General features: G+C 49.3%; 1 protein-coding gene across 3 annotated transcripts in view; it reads right to left on the bottom strand.

Annotated features, from left to right (window-relative positions):
* The window catches only part of Kif1a (kinesin family member 1A), an 89,022-nt gene extending 74,777 nt beyond the window's left edge, over window positions 1-14,245 (bottom strand). For all 3 annotated transcript variants that reach the window (XM_050125978.1, XM_050125976.1, XM_050125977.1), the window contains exon 1: window positions 14,142-14,245. The gene's annotated coding sequence lies outside the window, so the exon portion shown is untranslated. The remainder of the gene's footprint in view (window positions 1-14,141) is intronic.
* Window positions 14,246-15,765: the final 1,520 nt, after the last annotated feature.

The following is a 15,765-nucleotide window of genomic DNA, read 5'->3' as shown; positions in this document are numbered from 1 at the left end:
ATTTATTTATTTATTATGTATACAATATTCTGTCTGCGTGTATGCCTGCAGGCCAGAAGAGGGCACCAGATCTCATTACAGATGGTTGTGAGCCACCATGTGGTTGCTGGGAATTGAACTCAGGACCTTTGGAAGAGCAGGCAATGCTCTTAACCACTGAGCCATCTCTCCAGCCCCCTGTATGTATGTTTTTATTTTTGTTTGAGGTATTGGGCCTATGCAGTTCGTTTGGAAATGTAGGATGAAGTTTTAGTTTTTGAAAGCTATTATTATGAACTATTTGGAATAATGAGGAAACACAGGTTAGTGGTTAGTCATTTATAGCAATCAAATTTGTAGATATGTTAGGTATGTTTTCTAGATCATACAGAGATATATTTTTAGATAGATAAATTGTCTTCAAACACTTCAAAGACCTATTAAAAATGTTTTGCTAATTTAGGGATTTTCATGAAAATGAGACACATCTGCTCCTGACAATACCAATTTACTTCGGAGATGATGGTATTTGGAGAAAATTCTTAGGGAGTTTGCTTTCAATGTGGCAAGGCTAGCCATTTGGGCAAGAAGCTGCTCTTGCCTGGACTGCTTGACAGTATGTTGTATAACCTGGACATTCAGGACCCACAGGAAAGTAACCACTGAACTTAGCCAAAAACAAGGAGGGATGGTCCTTTAGGGTTCTTGCTTTACAGAAGAAACTGCCAGACATTCTGCAGGACACAGAGGAAAGTGACTGGCAAACTGCCAATGTATGCAGGACAGTCTTTCAAATTTCCTGCTTCATTGAAAAGTCTGCTAGATACTATGAGCCTGTAGGCCAAAGATGCATGCCCCAACACTGCAAAGGAACTTTGGGTGACTATCCAGGCAGTCAGATGTCTCTGTCATTTCTAGAGATTTTGGAAGTCGTTTGCAATGCAGATTTTGTTTACTTAAATAATATATCCTTCTGGTGTCTTTGATGGAGTTGAAGACTAGATAGTTATAGTTGTAGTTTTCCTTAGATATGATACAAAGTAAGTTAGGTATAAAATTTTGGACTTACTAAAATAGGATAGATTTATGGAGCAGTTTCTTTAAATTTATCAGATACAAATGAATTGGAATTCAGTACACTGTGAATGTAATCTTTATTTGATAATTGTTCTTGTATACAGTATGACTATGTTAAAGTTCAAACTTTTCATTTTTGTTTAGAAAGAAAAAAGGGGAAATGTTGGGGAATATTATTTTAAGGTGTGTGACTTACGTTTATGCTGCATTTGTTTAACTCTGAAGCTGTGGTGCTTTGCCTGACTAAAACACCTGATGGTCTAATAAAGAGCTGAATGGCCAATAGCAAGGCAGGAGAAAGGATGGGTGGGGCTGGCAGGCAGAGTATAAACAGAAGGAGAAATCTGGAAGAAGAGGAACAAGAAAAGGAGGAGAGAGAACGCTAGGGGCCAGCCACACAGCCACCCACAGAGTGTGTAAAATATACAGAAGCAAGAAAGGTAAAAGCCGAGGGGGGAAAGAGCAGGGTGCCTCCCCAAGCCAAAAGAGTAAAACATCATACAACAGTACTGATTTGGTTGTTCTGTGTTCTTGCCTATTCCTTGTCCTCATGGAAAGCCCAGTTCTTTTCTTTAGTTTACTGTCTTTTAATTTCAGAATAGAGAGTATGAATGAATGACTCTCAAAAGCAAGGCACTGAAGTAAACACCACACAAAGGCTAATACCTTAACTGCCTCTACGTACAATGCTTAAAATATTGAGGACTGACAGGGTAAGCCCATTATTTTACTATAGAAGGAAAGCTTTAAAAAATTTACATGGGCCAGATGGTGGTGGTGCACGTCTTTAAGCCTGGCACTTAGGAGGCAGAGGCAAGCAGACATCTGTGAGTTCAAGGCCAGCATGTTCTATAGAAGGAGTTCCAGGACAGGCAAGACTGTATCACAGAAAAACCCAGTATTGAAAAACCAGATAGATAGATAGATAGATAGATAGATAGATAGATAGATAGATAGATTAAAAACTGATAATTTTTCTAACTAAGTTTGGTACATCATTTGATTCTTCTGTGTGCATATTAACTTAAAAAGAACTATTTTAATGTTATAAATGGTTCAGATAAATAGATACGGCTTAGATGGGTGCGGTCTCTCTCTCTCTCTCTCTCTCTCTCTCTCTCTCTCTCTCTCTCTCTCTCACACACACACACACACACGCACACATACACACACACACACCCCTGTAATCCCAGCACTTCAGAAGTTGAGATAGGCAGTTTGGAGCACTCTGTCAGCCTGGGCCATATGTCTTCAAACAAACAAAAAAAGAAAGACTCATTTTGGTCATCAAACATTGAGTGTGTGTGTGTGTGTGTGTGCGTGCGCTCATGCGCACATGCATGTATGCACAAGTGTAGACAAGAGTATGTTTTCTTATTAAAAAGGACATTTCTCAGTAGAGAGAAGGAGAGGAGTGGGGACAGCCACCTCCAGCCTACATTACAGAGCACCTAGAAGTCCGGGACAGATAACACACATCGGGAACGAGTTAGAGAACTACCCAGGAAAGTGAAATGAATGGAAACTGCTTAAACAGCATTGCTGAAATAAGGTGTCATGTCAGCAAGAAGGCACGGGCCTTTGCTGATGCCAATGTATCCGAGAACTGGGACCGCGTGGCAGGAGGCAGACCACTCATGACTACAAACATCATCTTAAGACAGCAGAGCCTTCAAATCTAACTCCACAGTGACAGCAAGGCTGGGGAGACCAGTTCACCATTAAAGGGACACAAGGAATGACATAGAGTTTCTAAGAATCTAAGGTCAGAGACTGTCTTCATGGAATCTCAGTTTCAAATCGAGAATGTCTGTGTGACCCACAGATATTCAGACCCAAGTTGGTCTCAGCATCAGATCTGAATCCTCAGAACAACCACAGGCTTTCCAGCAAATTACCAGCACCCGTGCTCCCCAGCTCCAGCCTCCCTAGTACAGATGTAGTGCAGATGTATTACACGCTAACCACATAGAAGCTCAAAATCATAGATCGCCAAACAAATGGAAAATCAATTTATTCCACTAGGAGTCAAGGGAGGGAGAGAGGACATAGGCAGATATGATGCCCGAAAGGCTTCAGGTTTCATTTTTTGGTTTTTGAAAGATTTATTTATTATGTATACAGTGTTCTGCATGCATGCATTCCTGCAGGCCAGAAGAGGGCACCAGATCTCATTATGGATGGTTGTGAGCCACCACATAGCTGCTGGGAATTAAACTCAGGACCTCTGGAAGAACAGCCAATGCTCTTAACCTCTGAGCCATCTCTCCAGCCCAGGCTTCAGGTTTTCAAATGCCCAGATAGAGCTGTCTTAATGTTTACTGAAGAAAGCAGTAATTAAATTAAAAACAAAGTAAAATGTGAACTTTTAGAAATCTAAAACTCAGCGGGCCACAAAGTAACTCCCAATAACTTCCATAATGTATCAAATGAATCGCTTCACTTGAAAACAAGCTAAATAATAACAAAACCCTAACCCACATATTTAGAAATTTTAAAAATAAATTTTTAAATAACGGATACACCAAAGGAGTCACAATGGAGCTACAGAAATTCTTAGTAAACAATAATGAAAATACTATCAGCAACCGTAATGGGGCTTCCTTTTCCAACCAGGACTGAGTCACAAGGACCAGACTCAACTCTCAGGGTTTGAAAGGTGGGAAAAGCTGGATAATTCTGGGAGGGAAGAGACTGCTCATAGCTCCAGGTATTTGCCAGTGATGCCCCTGAGGTTTGCAGAGTGTCAGTCTATGGCCATGCAATCCAGAGACAAATGGACAGAGCATTGCAGGCTAAACAATCCCCAAAGCTCGCACTGAGTAAAGAGGGGTTTGTGGACAGAGTACCTCTGAAGGCATGATTTGTCCAAACCCTTTCTAAACGGAGATGGAGAAGTGGAAGGGGAGGGGGTACGTAGGAAGTGGGGCAGGACTTTGAGGACAGGAAGGAGGGGAAACTGTGGTCGGTATGTAAAATAAATGAAAAAAAATGTTATTTTTTTTAAAGAGGTATTTGTGATCCAATCAGTGAGGAAACAAGAGTTTTCTCCATCCCAGGAATTCTGTGGAGATACCGAAGAATCCTGTTGTAACTGAGTGACTCTACACCTCCCTGCAGGAAATCTACTCTAGATCTACCCTAGAAAAGCTTCATGGACTACTGACTGACAAAGCCGCCCCTCCAAAGAGCTGCCAGGCTGCCAGAGCAATACCCAGTGCGCTCTAGAGGTAAAACCTGTGACTCGGACCAGAGTGGGAAAACCACACCTAGTGTCCAAGAAATTAATTCCAGATGTGCTGAGAAGCAGGAAAACCTCTAACTCGAAAAAAGCCAGCCAACGGAAACACACATTTTTCTACATTAATTCACCCACAACCACGCACCACCACTAAAGGGACTGAGGTGGGAGCCATTTGAGGCCAGGATTTTGATCCTTACCTGGGCAGCAGAGCAAGACTCCACCTCGAGGAAAGAACTAAAGTAAATAACATAAAAAAAATCAACAAACTAGAAGCGCTTTATAAATGACATGTTAAAAATAATAATTCAAATTTTATATAGACCTTGATAGAAAGTGGGCGAGAGAGAAGGATGCAGAAAGGAAGTCTATATTTCCAATTTATTCACTGAAGCTAGCAAAACTTTGGTGACGAATTGGTCAAGGAGAATTAGAAAAATGGACATTATAGACGGATCTCAGTAATGAACATAGACGCAGGAGCCCAGAAGAGTTGGTACTGGAGCTCCCACTGTGGCTCAGAGGGCTGAGGCGCTGGCCACTAAGCCTGGTGTCTGACGTCAGTCACAAGCAATACGTGACGGGAGGAGAGAACCAGCTAACACAGGTTGGCCTCTGGCCGCCACAGGCGTGGTCATGGCTTTCAAGTTCACAAAAAACGCATGCAATAAAAAGCAAATAAATGTCATTTTAAAGGTTTAATTAGAAAACAAAAAACCTGGAGCTCCTGAAATACTGGCGTAAAGTACAACAGGGACACCTGTCACTGTGACTCATTACACAGCTGGGAAATGGAACATAGACATCCTCAACAGATATTAAAAAACAAAACAAATAACAGCAAAAATTAGTAGTCTTCCCGACCCACATATGTAAATCTCTGAGTGATATTTGAAAAAAATAATGACTTTTAAATTCCAGAAGACATTCGCTGAAACCCACCCAAACGTCATACTTGTCAGTGACTTGGAGAAAAAATATTCCATTTATAAAAAATTTAGGACCATCCCAGAATACCTGCCACCACTTCTGCTTAACTGTTACATAGGTTCCAACCACACAGTAAGACAGGAAAAACAATAAAGAATGGGGGGAGGGCAGGGGGAGGGGGGAGAGGGAGGGAGGGAGGGATGGAGGGAGGGAGGGGATAGTTACCACCCACTCTGTTTGTTCATTTACATAGATGCCAATTTATTTCCCACAAATCATGAATAAGTGCAAGGTTTTGGCAAGATTGTTGGAAATCTATGTGTTGATATATACCAGGTCAGAGAATTAGAAACATTGTATCATACCATTTAAAATAATAACCAAACTACGAAATACCTAAAGATCATCACTAAGGAGTTTATGAAATTTTCATGAAGAAAGGCTTTAAACTTTACCAAGATCTAAATAAAGAACTCTGACCTTTTCCTGTTTATTTTAGTGCGTACGTTGTGTGCCTTGCGCATGTCTGTGTGCATGAAGCCTGTAGGTGAGTGGGAGGGCTGAGGTCTACATAAGGTGTTTCCTTCCACCTTATTCTTTGAGGTAGGGTCTCTCACTGAACCTGGAGCTCACCCGTTCAGCTAGACTGGCTGGCCAGCACGCCCCAGGAGCCTTCCTGCCCCATGTCCCCAGCACCTGGATTGCAAGCAAGAACTGCCCACTCCCTAGTGGTGCTGGGGATAGAATTAGAATTCAAGTCCTCATGTTTGCCTGACATCAGCTTTACCAGCTGAGCTACCTCCCCAGTTTGAGCTATGACCTTTCGTGAAAAACAAAAATCTCAAAAATGCTGACTTTTATGTAAATCAATCTAAAACATCAGTGTAATTTCAAGTGATATCTTAATCTCTTTTATTAAACTTGGCAACTTGCTTCTAAAAATGTGTGTGGGAGAACAAGATACTAGGGATGCCAGTGCCAAGTCTGAAGGGAAACAGACCATGGATTCACTGTTCCCAGGGCTACGAATTGGATCCGGACTTCCCACATTCGGTCCCTGTGATCCCAGCTTACTCTGCTGGGAGGTGATGTGGCTTTTAGGAAAGGAATGGGGGGGGGGGGAGGTCTTCCAGTTCACTGGGGAGATTCTTGACAGGAATAAAGGGACCCTAGCCTCTCTTCCTCTCTCCTAAACATGAGGTAAAAACTGGCTTAATTCACAGTGAACTCCTATGGTGATGTCTCTACACAGACCCAAAGCGATGAGGTCATGCGACCAAATTGTTAGCCTCACAAAACCTTCCCCTTTGTAAGGTGATTCTCTTGGATGTTTGTTATAAAAACAGCTAACACATTTGGATTCAGCTACCCGGGAGGAACCATGACCTAAAAATATTAAATGGAAATTTGCAAAACTAAGCAGTTTGTTTCTACATTGTAAATGTTGTCAGGTTTATTATTTTTTAATTAATTAATTTATTTATTAAAGATATCTGTCTCTTCCCTGCCTCCCATTTCCCTCCCCCTCCCCCAATACGTCAGCCCAAAGAGCAATCATTTTATAACAGCTTGAGTCCATATTTCCAACTTCTATGTAAGAAGCCAGGCACACCTGTAACCCAAACAGGGAATTGAGGAGGCAGGTTATAGAGCCAAAAGTGTCACAGGGGCTTGCAGGTCAACCAGCCTTGCTAAACCAACAGTGAACCAGAGTTGGTGAGAAACTCTTGTCTTGACGGAGTAAGGTGGAGACTTTAGAGCCTGACACTCAAAGTCCTCCCCTGGCCTCTGCATCCTCTCTGCATGTGCAAACATGGGCACAACACCTGCACACAAACGTGCACACACACATATACAAAAACTCTTAAAATATGTTTAATTTAAGAAAGGGTAGCTAAGATAACATCGTCATCACACCACACTCCAGAGGGGTGGGGGGTGGCGAATTCTCTCAGCGGCCAAGAGAATGAATGGGTCATTGTGCACTATGGAAGGGATGGCTAATGTGGAGCATAGTATTGGTACAGACAAAAGGAAACTAGGCTGTCCTGGGGGCTCCTGAGCCAGGGACAGGACCCATGTTGGGGCATCGGAGGCATTGCTTGTTATCGGTGTCTGAGGGAGGCATGGGCCAGGATGCATCTGTATATTTCAGGCTTCTGCGTCAACATGGGACAGGACTGTGCACAGCGAAGGCAAGGAAATGTCAAATCCCTGTGGACAGTGGGTAGGAGACAGCCATGATGCAATGCCTGAGAATGCAGCCATGGATCTAACCTAATCCCCGGAGTTGTGTGCTAACAACATCTTTAGGATGAAGAAATGGACCATTCTTGGATTCATGGTTTAATGGCTCATCACAGGAGTGACTTCAATATAAAATCAAACCCTCTGGTACACCTGTTCTGTCTTGAATGGGATAGTTTTGGCTGTCGGATGCGGTATAAGTCCTTCACCATAGCTAAGCAAAGCAGGCACTGCGCTCTTTGACTAGGGGCCAAATAAGACCATATGTTTCGTGAGTTACACGGTCCCAGGTGTTTCATGAAAGCTACAGAACTCGGATCAAGACACATGCAGAAGGCAGACAAATACACGGGCTAGGCACGAGCATCAGGTGCTCTTGGCCACCAAGGAAGAATGAGACTCCACAGAGAACCCACGAGGGCCTCCCTGGCAACCGAGCAGCCTTTACCTAGGGATCTGCCTACTTTTCAGATAGGTCAGTGGGCTGATCCGTATACACACAACCATGCCAGGGACACTGAAGAACATGGCATCGCCAGGTTTCTCTTCCTTAATACGAGGGGAGAAAGACATCTGGAACGGGTTTTCTTCTTAACACAATTCAAAGCCAGTTCACACCCGTGACTCCCCCAGTGTGAGGAGGGAGCCCTCAACCAACCATCACGCCTGCCAGTCACACTAAGAGTCACACTAAGAGTCACACTAAGAGTCACACTAAGAGTCACACTAAGACCTCATGCAATGAGAGGAAGAGCACTCCGAGGGTGAGAATAAGGAGCCTGGATGGCTTCAGTGGTGCCGTGGCTGCTTGTGTGGTGCTCTTCCCAGGGCTTCCCAGGGTACCCAAAGAATCCTGAGGAAGTCAGGTGGGAGGCATAGGGCTAAATAGGAAACTGCCCAACACCCACTGTTACCATCAGCCTCATAATCAGACTGCTTTCTTTTTTCCCACAAATATTAGAGAGCACAACCTTCAGGGCAGAGGCAGAGACCAAAACTCTGGTACTGGGTAGGTAACTTGGCAGCAGCCACCCCATCCCCTGGGCCAGCCTGCAAAGGGTCCTTACCCCTGTCAGAGAAAGTGGATGGATCACACGCACTCCTCTGACACTGGGCCTCCCAAGTCCTGCGCGTACCAACGAGGACTCCCGGGTCTCTGAGTCCCGTGGATGAGCAAAGTGGGGAGCTGTGGTAAAGCTGCAGGAAAGTGGCCACACACAGAGCAAGCAGACCAAACTCAGCTTAAAGACGCCGGAAAGAGCCACCTTCAGCAACGAGAGCAGGGTGCTCTGAGACGGAAGCAGTTAAAGCAGGCGAGGTGTTAGAGTAGAAACATGGGAAAGGGAGGGTGCAGGATTTCAGACCAAGAACTAGAAAATGAACTCTAAGAATCGTCCGCGAAGTAGAAAAGACAAGGAGATGAATGTGGGGGAGAAAAGCAGCAACACGGGAATTAGAGGAAGAAAGGAGAGAAAAGGCGGGAGGACTGTGAACCCACAAATAAGGGACCCGATCCTCCATCCAAATGGCCCACACGCATCATTAAAAACAAACACCCACTGAGACCTATCCAAATGCATGGTAGTTCCCGTGGAAAACGAAGATTCCAAAAGGAGGAGAGTTACAGGTGAAGGCACAGGGATGCCCAGGCCTGTGATGTCATAGCCTCCCAAGTTCAAAGGAAATGACTCAGCAGGGGGTGAGGATGGAGCAAAGCCCCTCACAGGCTCTCTCAGAGGCATGCATCATTTTCATTAAATCTTGAGAGGATGCGCCCCAGCAAAGCAAGACAGAAAAGCATAAACAGACAGCCAAGGGGGCCAAGAATCAGAGACTCAATAGATGGGAGGCAGTAGCTAACATCAGCCAGAGGGAGGTGGCTCCCAGGCCTGCGGTGTCAGGAAAGAGGGGACTCGGCAGAGCTGCTGAACCCTGGAGACAAAAGAAACCCATTCAATTTAAAAAGGGAAGAAAGAGAGAGGGGGGAGGGAGAGAGGGAGGGAGGGAGGGAAGAAGGAAGGAAGGAAGGAAGGAAGGAAGGAAGGAAGGAAGGAAGGAAGGAAGGGAGGACAGACTCTGAGGTCTAGAGAAAAGAAAAAGAAAACATAATCAAGAAAGTCTTGCCAGGGCTGTAGAGCTGGTTCAGTGATTAAGAGTGCTGGCTGCTCTTCCAGAGGACCTGGGTTCAATTCCTAGCACCCACATGGTGACTCACCATCGTCTTATAAGTCCAGTTCCAGGGACACCCTCTTCTGGCTTCCTGATGTACCATGCATGCATGTACAGACTTACATGCAAACAACATACACATAAAATTAAATTTAAAATATATATTTTAAAAAAAGGAAACCCTGCGGAAGCACAGAAGTAAGGCACAGGCAGCAAAACTCCAGGCCAATGTGTCTCCATGCTCCTTCATGCCCTGTCCCATGCTGGGGACCTGCAGCCACAGTGACTCTAGACCAAGAAGCAGCCAGAAAGTGAGAGGCAATCACACGAAGCAGCTGAGTTCCCACCTCCAGGAAAGCAGCCTCAGAAAGGTGCCCACTGCCCAGTCTCTTACTCTCTTACTTTGAACGGGTAACAGATGGGACAGGCAGCTGAGGTCCCTGGGTAGGTGAGTAGATGTGGGGAGTCTGGGCACCGCTCTAGCACATTCCTGGGCATCACCATCCCCAGAGGCCAGCTCAAGGAAAGGAGACCATAGGGACAGTCAGGGGCTGTTATGACCCCTAGAGTTCCACCCAAAGGGAAGGATGTCTTCCCCAGACAAGCTCAAAAATTCGCAGACCTAAGACTACCCCAGTCCAGTAGACAGTGTAGCAGCTGCTTACCCTGGGCTTTGGTAATCAAAGATGGTACTCACTGAGTCTTACTGAAGGGTAGAAGGTGACACTATGCTGCCCCCCTGAAAGGGACAAGGGATAGGGATTTAAGAAAAGAAAAGACAGATGGGAGGGGTGGGAGGCAGGCAGAAGGAACTAAAAGAGCAGCAATTGTTGGAGCCTGGAAAAATCAATGACTTCTCAGGAGCCTCGATGTCTGCATTTGAGTAATGGGCATGCTACCACCTCCTCACTGAGGAGTAGCTGAGAGTAGCTGAGAGTATCAGATCATGGAATCCACACAATGACAAGTGCTGTTTATGTCAAATAAATGTCCTCTGTTTTCTTCCCAGCCCCAAGCCTACAGCCTCCCTTCATGCTGGTGACCTACAGCAAGCTTTCTGAAGGAGGCGGTACCCAAGAGGCCTTTCAGGAAGATCTAGGGCCCGGAAGAGGACGATTCAGAGAAGAGTCAAAACAAAAGCAGGGACCCAGGGATGCTGAATGTATGTATGTCTACACACGTGCATGTGTGTATGAGTGTGACCTGTGCAGACGTGTACATACTTGAATGTGACATAGTGTGTTTGTATCTGGTGTGCGTGGCCCCAGCCACACGAGGTAAATGTGGAGAAGATAAACCCTCAGGGTGTTGATGACCCTGCCTGCTCCTATGGCCCCTCCCCTTGAGCTGACCCCTGGTCTGTCCCAGTGTAACGTTAGTGGTACCCAGGAAGTCCTACATGGATGCCGGAACTCCTACCCTGTCTCTCCTGCCAGCGATCCTTAGATGGGCCACAGTTGCCTTCCTAACCTACTTCCAGCTCAAGCCAGGATGAGGGGGTCAGTGGGAACCAGCACTGAAGGACACTGCCAATCTGAGCAAGGGATACACAGCTACTTAGGGTCCCTGATTCTAGTCCCCCACCTGCTTCTAGGACCAGGGCTGCCACGGCTGCTGGTTCCTGGCATTGGGCGGGGGCTAAGAAGGATACCCAGGTAGGCAGATGTGAGTCCTGAAATCCGAGCAAGAGATGGCACACAGGGGGACCTCCAGGCCATCTGTATGTCTTGCCCTGCCCATGCCACACCCAGGATTAGATTGAACGTAGGGTATAAATTTAGGCTTTGCTGAGAGCAAACTCAGGAACTTAGTGCCAGCGGGCAAGACTGGGGTAGGCACTCGGAAGAGTCAGGAGGGCCTTTGCTGCTGGCCTCGACTGAATCTTCAAGCCCAGCAATGTCCCCACCTTCACCATGGCAGGCCTGGCTCAGCCAGCCTTGAGTCACCAAGACCCGGAGGGAGGGGCAGTCAGTGGTCAAGTGTGGATCCAGGACCCTGGCTGGGCTCAGGAGTAGAGCAACAAACACTACGACATCAGGAGGGCCTGGGGAGTCTCTCACTGCTTCTGCTGATGACCGTGGGAAGCTCTGTCCTTGGGCCTAAGAGCCCTGGTTTTGCCCATAGGGAACACGTGGGACCTCTGCACACCGCAAATCACATGTTCGTTTGACAGCTCAGTGACCCAGGCCCGTCGCTCTCCACTGAGTCCCATTCCCGTTCTTGGAGAGATGAGATCTGCCCAAAGGCTTGGCCAGGGTACAGTTTTTTGTGCAGAATGATCGTCCTTGAATAATCTTTTGCTGCGGCTGGTCAGATTCACCTGCTACCCTGTCTTTGCTGCTCCCCCAAACCCAGCACAAAGCCCATAGGAGTATTGCCCAACATTCGCAGAGCAACAATCAGCCTAAGAGACAGAAAACTGGGCACAGAACAGGCTAGATCCTGAGACACCCGCCAATCACCCCACTGGCCTGGACCTGGATACGGCTCAGCCATTCATCAGTTTTGGCTTTGCGGAGAGCACAGACCTCCACCTGTCTGAGGCTAGCGCAGTCTGCAGGCTCCATGCTCCATCTGAGTAGGGCATCAGGGGGCATGGCAAGAGAAGCATCCAGCCTGAGCGGTGCCCAGTGGGGGAGCCCCCACGGTCATAAGGCAAGCTCCCACACAGGTACCTCCTAAGGCAGTCTCTCTGACTCGTGGCCCACAAACCAAGAAGGACAACCTGTCCTTCAGATCCATCCTCACTACCGGAGGAAGCAACTAGTTGGGATCCCTGCCTTGGAAACAGGGCCCTCCCAGGCTTCACACCCAGAGGACACAGCCTTCAGCCAGAGAAGACTTGAATGTTGACTCCACCCACCAGAAGCAAGGAACCTCCAGGGGACCAGATTAGTGCAGAGCTAGAGCAGACTTGAGGTCTGCCTTGGACCCTGCAACACCCCTCATCCTGGTGCCCCGCACGTGCCCTGCCCACCCGCTCCTCTCAGCCTGACCAGGGCAGGTGGCCAGCCACACCTGCAAAATGGCCGCCGCAGGTGCGTCCCCAGCCCCCCGAACCCCACAGCTTCCCTGCAGCCCGCGCTGCCTCCTTAGACAGAGGCGCTTGGCACGTTGCCCTGACAGCCGCCTTCGGCCAGCTCGGTGAGACCGTGTCTTCAGCAGGAGCCTGTGCTGAGCCTGTGGGTCCCCGGGATTGGACTAGCACCAGCCCTGAACGCAGCAGGAACTCTCCGCACCTCCTCCTCCCGCAGCCGCGTGACCCAATCCGCTTACCCTAGCAGGCCTTTAATCCCAGCATTGCGGTCCCCTTTTAGGTAGGCTAGCCTCTGGGGGACGGGTCCTCTGGCCTCTGGGGGAAAGTCCCCATTCCTGGGGACGTGGGCGCGCATCGGGTCCGCGCCCGGGCGACGTCGCGCCGGCGCCCAGCAGGCCCCATGACTTGGCAATCCCTCTCTCCCCTCCCCCTCCCTGGCCTGCGGCCCCCATCAGCCTGCACCTCACTGCACCGCAGACCCTTCCTCTCCCTCTCAGCCCAAATGCGGTCCCTGCCCCTTCGGGAGCAGAGGGCGGTGGCCTTCCCCTAGGAAGCAGTAGGAGCAAGGAGTGGCTTAATGAGGGAGTGCGAGGGTCTTCGCTGGCAATGTTCTTAGAGTCAACCAATGCCAGACACCTGGGGACCTCTACTAGCCCAGACGACGCGTCCCTCGGCACCCTCCCTCCAGCCGGGGGGCCACACCTGTTACTGGGGCGCTGGCTTAGTAGCCTCTAGGCGTGTCTACGGGTGGTTCCTCCCGCGCTGTCTTTCTGGAAGGGAAATGGGGTCTCTGAAGGGAGGGGCTTCGGGAGCAATAGGAGTGATGGGCAGTCACCAAGTGCACATTAAGCCGGTGGCCTGGCCGTGGCGCCGCATCCCCCGCCCCGCCCGCCTGTTTTGCTGTCGCCGCCAGCATCTGCCCTCCCCCACCCACCGGGGACCAGATCGGCTGCCCTGCGCACCTTCCCCTAGGGCCTAGATCTATAGCCGCGCCCGGTCCGGACGCCCCGCAGCCTTATCCTGATCCCTACTCCCCTCCCTTCATCTCTGCCTCCCCTCCCCCGCAGATTCGTGGCATCCTTCTGGGTAGCCTCTCTGCAGTGCAGGAATACAGGGGGAAAGGAGTCTGTGAATAAATCTGCTGGTCCCTCTCGCTGGCGACCTCCGCCCACATGGGCCAAGGGTCGCGCGACAGCAAAGGAGTCTTTTCTGAGGGCCCTGAAAAGCTTCTCAGGGAGCACCAACACCCCTGAATTCGCCTCTTTGTTCTTCGAAGAGGCGGAGGAAGGTCGGGGGAAGGGAAGCCACAGCTCCAAGCCCGCGCTTCGGGCTGCGACAAGGACATTGACGTCGGCCCGGAATCCACCACCCGATGCACACTTAGTGCGGGTGCCGGATGCTACAGACAGGTGCAGGATGATGAACGCGGATGGTGACAGGCCGGGCGGGCGGTAGCCTTACCTCTCAGGCGTCACTGGCGGCGGCCCCGCATGGGCATTGGCATCGGCGAGGGTCCCCGAGCCTGGAACTGATGCTGCTTGCTGGCTGCTCCTGGTGCTGTGACGGTGGCGCCGCGTGACGAGCTCCGTGCCCCCGGCTCGGCCCTCCCCGAGCCCCTCCCGATGCGCTGGTTGGCTGCGCGCTGCGTCCGAGCCTCAGCCGCCAGCTGGTTTGTCGCGCGGGGAGAGGGACGGGCGTAGCGGCCGCAGAAGAGATGAGGTTGGAGCCGGAGCGGGCTGGGTCTGAGGCTGGGCTGTGACATCACCAGTGAGGGGTGGGGGACAGACGCCCGGATTCGGATGCAGCAACCCCTAGCTCAGCACTGCCTTTCGCTCTCAGAGAGGGGCTCGGTAGTGCCCAGTGGAACCTGCCTGCAGACTCCTTACTGTTTTCAATTGAAATCATAAAAACTGTAAAACATCCACCTGCTGGGCCCGGAAACATCATCACAGGTGCATCGTAGGGGGACAAAAAACCCACTGGGTGTGGGGTTGGGGTGCTTCTTTTACTAAAGAAGGTATGTAGGGCGGGCTAGGGTTCTGGACTCCAGAGAATTAACAGGTGGGTCTTAAAATCGCTTCTGGTGCCTGGGCCAGATCACCAGAGGGAAGTCAGAGCATTGCAGGGCGTGCTGCTAATAGGATGACGCCACAGCCGGCAGACTGACCCGCATCTCCTTCCCTCTGGTGGAGACCTCCATCCTTGTCCCCCTATTCCATGGGTCATAGGCTGTCATCACACACTACCACTCCATTCTGAATTCCCTGGACCTCAACTCGCATGCTTCCCTAGATCTTCAATGGCAAACCCTGCCTTCAAGGACTCGCTTCTGATTTCCTTTTTCAGTCGGGGTTGACTGGCCGCTCGATGCACATTGGGCCAACCGCAGCCCAGGATTGAGTAACTCTGACAGGGCCTCTGGTCAATTCACCCACCAGGACTCCCCGCACTGCGGTGGTGGGTGAGATGATGTCATACGACCATGAAACTAGGGCTCCAGGCTTCCTGGCCAAAGAGCCCCTGCCGACAACATCCCTGCTCCCGGCAGTTGCTGGGCTCTGTAAATTGTTAGCCATTTAATCCACAGCAACCTGAGAGAGGCGGTGCTCCACCTTAGTTCGCAAGATCTCTGTTGGTAGCGTGGGCCCAGACCCTCCATCTTCTGGTAGATACTACCCCCACTCCCACCACCCTCAAAAGCCAGGGAAAAGCTTCCCGCTCCCCTTCTTGTTCTCCAGTATTACCTAAATAAGATACTGGACAACTATAGACAATATGGCTAGGACCAGATGTCAAGGATGTCAGGACCAGAAAGCCATGGTGATGTCGACTCTGTTTTTGCATGTTAATCCCTGGCAAAATCTACAGCTCTCCAGGCAACTGAGCTTTTTCTAAGCATTCATTTCTTTGAGTTTTTGAGTTGCTAACATGTGGTTTAAGAAGGTATACTGCTCATCACAGTGGGAAGATGTGCTCCTGGGAGGACGTGAGCAGGAGCCTGAGGCAGCCGGTCACATGGTGTCCACAGTCACATCATGTCCACTGTCGGGAAGCAGAGAGAGATGACTGCTGGGTCAGATTACAT

The sequence above is a fragment of the Alexandromys fortis genome, unplaced genomic scaffold (genome assembly GCF_014885135.2).
Source record: "Alexandromys fortis isolate MF-2015 unplaced genomic scaffold, M_Fortis_MF-2015_v1.1 scaffold_254, whole genome shotgun sequence".
Lineage (NCBI taxonomy): Eukaryota > Metazoa > Chordata > Mammalia > Rodentia > Cricetidae > Alexandromys > Alexandromys fortis.
Note: the sequence above shows the minus strand (reverse complement) of the source record. Positions and strands in the feature narration are given on the sequence as shown.